The following is a 9592-nucleotide window of genomic DNA, read 5'->3' as shown; positions in this document are numbered from 1 at the left end:
GCTCTTTTTATTTATTTTTAAACAGGGTCTCCCTAGGTTGCTAATCAGCTCGCTATATTGCTGAGGCTAATCTTGACCTCCTATCCTGTCTCAGCCTCCCAAGTACTGGAATTACAGGCATATGCCACCACCTGTCTTATTTTATTTTTTTATTTTTGAGTTGGGGTCTCACTATGTTGCCAGGGCTGGAGTAGAACTTGTGATCCCAGTCTTAGCCTCCCCAGTCACTAGATTTATAGGTGTGCACCACTGCACCTGGCTCAATTAGAGTCTGATCTGGTATCAACCTGTTTGCCTTTAGTCATTATGCAGAACAATGTCATGTATCCCTGTGCCCAGATTTTTATCTCTAACACTAGTTTCTCTAAAAGAAACCAGTGTTCCTTGAAAGGGGGCGTGTTATATTTCAGGAGCAGGATACTTCAAGATGTACCCAAGACATTTTATTGTTAAAAGGCAAAGATGTGCTGGGCATCTTGGCATGATCCTACGATTCCTCCTACTCAGGAGCTGAGGCAGGAGGATGGCTTGAACTCAGGAGTTGAGGGTTAAACCAATCAACACAATGAGACCCTATCTCTTTAAAACAAATAGGCCGAGGCGGTGGCATGGACCAGTAATCCAGTCATGTGATACAGACTTATACTTGGGAAGTGAAGACCAGAGGATAGCAGATTCCAGACCAATGTCAGCAACTTAGAGACCCTGTTTCCAAATAAAAAATAGAAAGGTATAGAGGTGGAGATGTAGCTCAGAGGTAGGATGGGTTCATACCCTAGTACTGAAAGAAAAAAAAAAAAGGATAAAGAAACCAACTAGTGGAGTAAAGAGCATCTAGTGGCCAAATTCAAAACAGTAGTCACAGTTCATAAGAATCAAGGGGGACTTAATGGCATCCTGAGTACAAAAGGATTACAATGAAATAAAAAATTAAAAAGGCTGAAGGTTGAGAGGTAGAACACCCCTGAGTTCAATCCCTATTACCGAAAAACTTCACAAAACCTAGTGTTTATGAGTATAGGCTTTGAAGTAAAAAAACTTGTGTTAAAATCCTACCTCATTTCAAATTACTATTCGACAAGCTTTAGGGGTTTTTTTATCTATAAAATAAGAATACCATCACCTACTTGATAGGGTGTTTGGAAAACTGGGTAATATAATAAATGATGCCTGAAAGTTATGGTGTCTGATAGTTACTAAAATTCCATCCACAGTAGTTGCTTTCAAATCAATTATTACTACTATTATCACTAATATTTATTCACTATCCCACTTGACTTAAATTTGCCCATAATGTTCTAGAAAAAGCGCAGACTGCTTTTAAAATGGCTTAGAAACTCAGTAAGTTAAAGTATCCCCAAGAATCCAAATTTGAACATAACCTAGAACCCAAAAACAAAACAAAACAAAAATCTCCAGAACACACGGCTGAACTAAGTCTCTGAAGGAACAGAAATAGTTGTTCCTTTGCATTCCCAAGGTGAATTCCATAGCAGTCTATACTTTTTTTGACATTTTACTCTTTATATCCTGGACCAGAATCTAATGCATAAACTAACAATCATAAGTTAAAGCCCTGTAGTTGGACCCTAGAGAATAAGACACAAAGAAATCAGTTGTAGATCAAGACAAATTACTTATACACCAGTAAAACCTAAAGAAAGCTTAACAATATAAACCATATTCAGCAACTGAGATTATTTTAAGTCTGAATTCAAATCATGTTAAAAGGCACTGGATGCAAGAAAACCAACTTAACAAGGGTAAAGAAAATACAGCCCTTGGTCTGTGAAAATTCCCAGCATGAACCTACTTTGCCCTTTACTCACTGGTAAGGTTTGGGCAAGATGCTAAACTTCTCTAATCCTCAAGTTATCTGACATGAATAACAAAACATAATAGCTAATTAACCTTGAGGAGTTACTGTGAGAATTAAATGAGCTGAGTCCAAAGAGTCACATTGCAGATGGTCCAAATATAAGTACTGTTCGTAGTTTGTTTGTTTATTTATTTAGTTATTTACTTATTGGTGGTATTGGGGTTCCTGGGAACCCTCCTACCTCCAGGCTACACTCCCAGACCTATTTTATATTTTTATTTGGAAACAGAGTCTCTTAGCCAGCGAGGCTGGCTGGCTTCGAACCTGCGCGATCCTCCTGTCTCCACCTCCCAAGTGCAGGGATTACAAGCTTGCGCCACCACACTGGGCCTCATAGTATCTTTAGTTCCTCTAGTTTGCACTCTTACTTTAGGTATAGAAGTTGCTTCTTCATGGACAGTAATGAAGAATCAAAAACAAACTGAAAGCATATTCCAAAACTCAGAGGTACAGAAAAGCTGAAGGACCTATCAGCATAAAAAGGTCTGTTGGTATGTGGTATGTTCCATTTCCCGTTGGAAACCTCTTCTTAATAGGAAGCCTAATACAAGAACCACCATAAAGCAGACAAGCTAAGAAGGCAGAATGGGCAAGAAAGTCCAAGTTTCTGTTTCCATCATCAACTTTAAAAACAAATACACAACAAACAGAACATAACTGGGTCAACTAGCCCCCTATTGCCACATTTATTTATTTATTTATTTATTTATTTATTTATTTATTTATTTATTTATTTATTTTGAGGATCTGGGGATGGAACCCAGGGGCATTTGACCTCCAAGCTACACCCCCTGCCCTATTTTTTATTCTTTACTATGAAACAGGGTCTCACTAAGTTGCAGAGGGCCTCACTAAGTAGCAAGGCTGTCTGCGAACCGCAATCCTCAGGTCTCAGCCTCCCGAATGCTGGGATTACAAGTGTGCCCCACCATACCCAGCTATTGCCACATATATATATTTTTTTTTGGTACTGGGGTTCCTGGAAACCCTTCTACCTCCGGGCTACACTCCCAGACACCTATTTTTTTAATTTTTATTTGGAAACAGGGTCTCTTAAGCCAGCGTGGCTGGCTTCAAACCTGCGCGATCCTCCCATCTCCGCCTCTCAAGCACAGGGATTACAAGCATGTGCCACCACGCCTGGCTGCTATTGCTATTGCCACATTTTTAATAGTTTGCTCTTTGCAGTTTTGAGTAGCTACTTGATGTTAATAAAGTAATTCTCAATTTCTTTGATATCCAGTAAGACAGAAAGTAGAGAAAAGGAGAAAGCAAATATTAATGCAAACTGAGTACAATATAGCTTCTGAAAAGCTGAGAAAATTCCATCTTTCCAAGGAAGAATATTAGTACGAGAGGTATCTGTCCTTTCTGTACCACTGCTGTTAACATTTCAAAAATTCAGTCCTTGAGACTGTAAAAAAAATTTACTTACAAAATGTGCTAAAATCCTTAAAATATGCTAGTATAAACTAGGCATGGTCCTGCATGTCTATAGTCCCAGCACTTAGGAGGCTGAGAAAGGAGTATCATGGGTCTGAGGCCAGCCTCAGCAACTTGGCCAGACCCTGTTTAAAAAGGGGGGTGGGGAGCCGGGTGTGGTGGCACATGCTTGTAATCCCAGCATTTGGGAGGCTGAGACCTGGAGGATTGAGGTTCACAGACAGGGCAGCCTCAGCTACTTAGTGAGGCCCTCTGCAACTCAGTGAGACCCGGTTTCAAAATAAAGAATAAAAAACAGGGCAGGGGGTGTAGCTCGGAGGTAGAATGCCCCTGTTTTCCATTCCCACACCCGAAAAAAAAAGGGGGTGAGGGGGGTGGGGAAGCTGGGGTGTAGCTCAGAGGTAGAATGTCACTGGGTTCAGTTTCTAATACCAAAGAATAATTACGCTAGTAAAGAACCTCTCTCAGGTTCTAAGTTCTTTTCTGTAATCTACTTCAAAAAGCAATTTATTATAGGGAGTACTTAGTAAGATTTAGTGAGACTCTCAGCAACTTAATAATATCCTGTTTCAAAATTAAAAAAGGCTGAAGGTGTAGTTCTGAGGAAGAATCTCCCTGTGTTCCATCACCAGTACAAACAATAACAAAACAACAACAACAAAATAACTAACCACCTACTCTGTGACAGAGTAAGAAGTCTGGCTGGAAGATCTTGCCTTCAGGCAGATCAAAGACAAGAGTGGAGAGAGACAAATAAAGAGATGTGCCACACAGAGTAGATGTTAGATGCATGCGAAGCCCAGCCTGGCACCTGCCTAACCAAGAGGGTCTCTCCTCTTCCCAAGTTGCTGCTCTATCCATATCCACCCAGGTTTAGGAACTTCCCCAACCCAGGGAGCACTCCTGAGCATCACACTTCCCTCAGCTACAGCAGTGTCCCCATGAGCATGCAGGACCCTAAGCAGATACTCCCACCATGTGTCTACACACACATTTTGGTCATTAAGTTGCACAACACATGACAGCCATAAGTAAACAAGTGGTCAAGAGTCCCAGTTAAGGCCCTAATTCCCTTGTGACTTCAGACAAGCCATTTCCTGTATATACAGGGACTGGTTAGTTCCCTCAAGTGCCACAGGAGACTATGGTATTAATACTCCTGCCTCTTCCCTAAGGTGGAGGCTCCTCCCTTTCACAATCCAACAAATATTTTTTTAAAAAGTGGAGGCATTTTCTGGAGCCAGGAATCAGTAAAATTAACCATGCTCTCTTGATTTTTTAATAATTTACCCCATTCCTCTCCTCTATTCATCCTGAATAGCCTCTCCTATGTGAATTGTTCTATGTCAGAGATTGAAAAACAAAAAATAAACATGCCGATGCAGTGGTATACCCTATTAATTCCAGAACGTGGGAGACTGGGGCAGGAGGATCTCAAGGCCAGTGCACAGCAATTTAGGGAGACTCTGTCTCAAAATAAAAGATAAAAAAGGCCAGGGCCATAGCTCAAAGGCCCCAGGTTCAATCCCCACTATCACAAAATTGACATACACAAATGCAAAATATATATATATATATATATATATATATATATATATATATATATATCTGACGACTCAAAATAAAGATCTCTGACCTCTGGAGTTCTCAAACTAGTTGGGAAACAGAACTAAACGACGTGGAAAGAATATAATGTACACTAAGCAGCTAAAAGTAAAGTGTAAGATCAAGTACCAGTGAAAAGAAGGGGGGTCTTCACCCAGAGGGGCCCCACCTACACGACTGCTGAGGCGGGATGGCTAGCTACGAGTTCCAGCCCCCCACCCCACCCGCTATAAAGCTGCACAGACTAAGACCGCGAGAGGCCTGGCTGCAGGCCCCCGCGGTGGTGCCCCGAGGCTTGCAGGGCCGGCAGGGGCCGGGCGGGGTCCGCTCGACTACAGCTGACGCCCCCAAAGGTCCCGCTCCAATGCCCCGAGACGCGGAGGAAAGGGGGTCCCCGCGAGGCGCGCTGAGAGGCTCAGGGGGAGGGGAGGGCGGGGCGGGCTGCAGGAGCCGGATCCCCGGGGGGGGGGGTGCTCGGGGAGGGGCGGGCTGAGCGGAAGGACGCGGGAGGGGGGCTCCCCTGGGACGGCGCGGAGCGACTCTGGCGGGGTCGGGAAAGGCCTGGGAGGGTGGGCGCGCGGGCCGGCAGACCGGCAGTCACCTGCGAACGCTGGGCCGCGGCAGGACCGGCGGAGGGCGAGGCGCGGGTCGCAGCTCGGCCGCGCATGCGCAGGCGCGCAGCACGCCGGGAGCGCGCGGGAGGGGCGCCGGGCTCTGCACGGCTCAAGGGCAAGCTTAGCTTTCTGCTAAAAAGTTGTTAGCCACCTCGCCGGCCTGCCGACTACCACTCTACTCCTTAGACAGCTGGGCCACTGTAGGACGGGGCACGTCGAGCACCAGCTGAGCCGGAAGCATCCTGTAGGCCGGACCCAAGGAAGTGCTCCCAAACAGAAGAATGGGGGTGTGCTAAGAACTGCGGAATCAACGAAATGCGCCCAAGGGCCACGCTGCCTTCAATGGCTTGAAAATCAGGGTTTGGATTTGGACTATTCAAAAACACACCAAAATACCCTGAGTGATGAGGCAGTAAACGCCATGTATTCCTCCTACGTGTACGCACTAACCAAATTTTCCTTAATGAATATGCATGACTTATATAACAGGAATAGTAATATTTGAACCCAGTTTGGTTTAAGTATTCCAGGAGCTGAGGTAGGGAGAATTCTTCTAGTACATTTTCTGGTTTTGTAAAATTGACTCTGTCCAAGTTCACTGTCCAGGAGAAAAGGCTGGCTGCAGGTGGGGACACCGGCTCTCTAACCCCACATCTGTCTGTACTGTAAGTCCCTGGTCTAGGCCTGAGAGCAGCGCACTGAGGGGCCACACCAGGGTGTCCCACCCTCTTGTCACCTAGTCCCTGGCTCTCAATTCAGTCAAACCAAATTACCAGCTGGTTAGCCCCACTTCCTTTGCTTGCTTAAATTCTTAATACAACTTTCTTCATGGAAAATTGAAAGGGATAGGTTCTTGTGGTTCAAAAAGCAACTCCAAATAAGCAATGAAGTGAAATGTCCCATCACTCCGGGCCACATCCCACATAATTTGGAATGAGATTCTTAACGAGTTAAAGGAGGTAAATGAGCACTCTTTTGCATTCTAGCTTCCTGTACCTTTTCCAAGTGATTCATAGCTGACTACGTTTTCTTTTCACTCATTTTAGGGGTTTTTTAGGAATTTTTCATATGTGTAATGCAGCAGAGGTGGAGCTTAGGGTAGAGCAGCGGGAGGGAATTCAGCTGTCTCACAATCTTCTCAGCACCCAAGTCCATCCCAAACAGACCTCCAGTAAAATGGATGCAGAGTCCAGCCCAGGGCTTCCAACCAGCTGGCTGCCCCTTCCAGATCCTGTGAGGAAATTCTGAAACTACCTCTTACTCCCTCTTTTGGGTGAGGATCTGCAAGCCAGACACTGACACACATCTGTAATCCTAGTACATGGAAGGGTAAGACAGGATTGCAGGTTGGAAGCCAGCCTCAGCAAGTTAGTTAGACCCACAGCAACTTAATAAGACCCTGTTTCAAAAAATGGGGGAGGAGACGGGGGTGGTGTCCCTCGATTGTAATACCAGCATTTTTGGGAGGCTGACACAGGAGGCTGTTCGAGGACAGCCTCAGCTACTTAAGTGAGGCCTTCTGCAACTCAGTGAGATGTTTCAAAATAAAGAATAAAAATTGGGCAGGGGGTGTAGCTCAGAGGTCAAATGACTCTGGGTTCCATCCCTAGACCCACAAAAAAAGTGGGGGAAGAAGGTGGTGTAAGTTAGTGAGATCCACAGCAACGTAATAAGACCCTGTTTCAAAAAACAGGGGAAGGTTCCTTTCCAACTTGGGCCCAGCAAAATGGCTCCCGCAAAAAAGGGTGGTGAGAAGAAGGGCTGTTCAGCCATCAACGAGGTGGTGATGCGGGAGTACACCATCAATATTTACAAGTGCATCCACAGAGTGGGTTTCAAGAAGCGTGCCCCTCGGGCACTCAAGGAGATCCGGAAATTAGCCATGAAGGAGATGGGGACTCCAGATGTGCGCATTGATACCAGGCTCAACAAAGCCGTCTAGGCCAAAGGAATCAGGAACATTCCATATCGGATTCGTGTGCGATTGTCCAGAAAGCAGAATGAGGATGAAGACTCACCCAACAAACTTTACACCTTGGTCACCTACGTTCCCGTTACTACCTTCAAAAATCTGCAGACAATCAACATAGATGAGAACTAACCAATGAAAGCCAAATAAAAGTTATAAAGCTGCAAAAAAGGGGGGGGGTAGTATGTAGCTCAGAGATAAGACTGTCCACTTTCCCTGAGGTTAATCCTCAGTACCCCCCACACCAAAAAAAATAAAGTTTTTTGTATCTAAATTTGACTTCATCTTGCCTCCAATAGTTCCTGAAAAGCTGCCATGATTTAAATATGGTTTATCCCAACCCAAAATCATTCTGAAACTTAGGTGCTTAAGAGAGGCCAATGCCTTTCTCAAAGGAGCATGTCTCACTCTCCTGAGGCTGAACCTGTGACCAAGGAAGTGGGTTGTGATAAAGTAAGCCTGCCTCTCCTGTTTTGTCTCTACAGCAAATGCTTAATTCCCCTTCTGCTGGCCCTCATGGGTTGTGAAGCAGAATGAGGCCCTAGCCAATGTCATGCGTTGGACTTCCCAGCCTATAGAACCATGAGCCAAAATGAACTTCTTTCCTTTATAAATTATACAGTCTCAGGTGGTTCTGTTATGGCAACAGAACATGGACTAAGACAGAGTGTGGCTTCCTACAGACAGTTGAATCCACTTTTATCAAGAGGGATAAGTTTTTTCTCTTGTGAATGTGAAACTAGGTCTGAGGGTAGTAGAGCTCCCTATGTTTGATCTCCAGCACTGAAGAAAAAATAAGGCAAATAACAAGAACCACATGAAGCTGTGCACACACCAGAGTGGTGAGAGATGAAGCACAGCCTGGTCCACTCCTCTTTGGGTTAATTCCCTGTTTACAGGCCTGTCATCACCACTCTTCCCACCTCGAGAGCTACTTCAGTTTGCTGTGCTGCTCCTTAGTTGTTGAACATCTGTCATCCCTTTCACAGGAGTCTAAAAAGGGACAAAAGTGTGTTCTTGGCTCCCATTTCAAACCTACAGCCTCAACCCAAGGGCTTTCTATAAGCTCAAACATCCCAAAATGTCTAGTTAACTGATAGTACCCTAACTTATTTTCCACAACTTTTGAGGATCTGTTCTTTAAAAAGCAGATAAGAAAACCCCAGCTGGGAGTGGCCGTATATGCTTGTAATCCTAGTGTGTGGAAGGCGGACCAGGAGGATCGCAGGTTTGAGACCAGCCTCAGCAACTTAGCAAGGCCCTCAGCAACTAATCGAGAGTCTTATTTCAAAATAAAAATAAATTTAAAAATTGGACTGGGGGTGTAGCTCAGAGACAGAACATTCCTGGGTTCAATCCCAACTAACACACGCATGCGCACACACGCACGCGCACACTTACACACACACAAAAAAAACAAGAAATAAAAACTTTTTTTCTTTAATAATACCTTGGAAGGAAAGAACAGTAGATAACCTTTTTTCTTTTTTAGTACTGAAGTTTGAACCCAGGATCATTCTAAGCTTTTTATTTTACCTCAGCCCTTTTTATTTCGCAATAGTTGCCGACAATAGCCTCAAACCTTCAATCTTCCTGCAATCTTCAGCCTTTTAAATACCAGGATTATAGGAATATACCACCGTCCCTGACAGGGAAGTAGATTTCTATGCTCAGCCCAATGTGCTGAGCCAAAACAGAGTTTTCATTTGCAAAAACTTTGTCTACATCTGGATGGTGAACAGATCACAGTGATATTGTCCTATTAAACCCTCATTTTATTGCAAAAAAAAAAAAAACCTCAAAAAGCAAGGGCACTAAGATGCTAGTGCAAAAAAAAAAAGTTGTATTTTCAGTATTTTTGACTATCACCTATAATAATAAAGTTTACTTCAAATTGTGCATAGTGGCGCATGCTTGTAATTTCAATACTTGGGAAGCTAAGACAGGAAGATAACAGGTTTGCAGTCAGCCTGCAAACCTGTTAGTGAGACCCTGTTTCAGAAATGAAGAATAGAAGATGGTGACCGAGAAAAGCAGCGATTACGAGCCCTGCTAAAACTCAATCTCTGTTGCCACAAAATC

General features: G+C 44.2%; 1 pseudogene across 1 annotated transcript; it reads left to right on the top strand.

Moving 5' to 3' along the window:
• The first annotated feature begins 7249 nt into the window (after positions 1-7249).
• Positions 7250-7642, top strand: LOC308259308 (large ribosomal subunit protein eL31-like; annotated as a pseudogene). Its single transcript has one exon. The product of its transcript is annotated as a large ribosomal subunit protein eL31-like (transcript).
• The last annotated feature ends 1950 nt before the right edge of the window (positions 7643-9592 follow it).

This window comes from Muscardinus avellanarius (genome assembly GCF_963383645.1).
Source record: "Muscardinus avellanarius genome assembly, chromosome: 2".
Lineage (NCBI taxonomy): Eukaryota > Metazoa > Chordata > Mammalia > Rodentia > Gliridae > Muscardinus > Muscardinus avellanarius.
The sequence above is the reverse complement of the archived record's forward strand: the minus strand, read 5'-3'. Positions and strand labels throughout refer to the sequence as shown.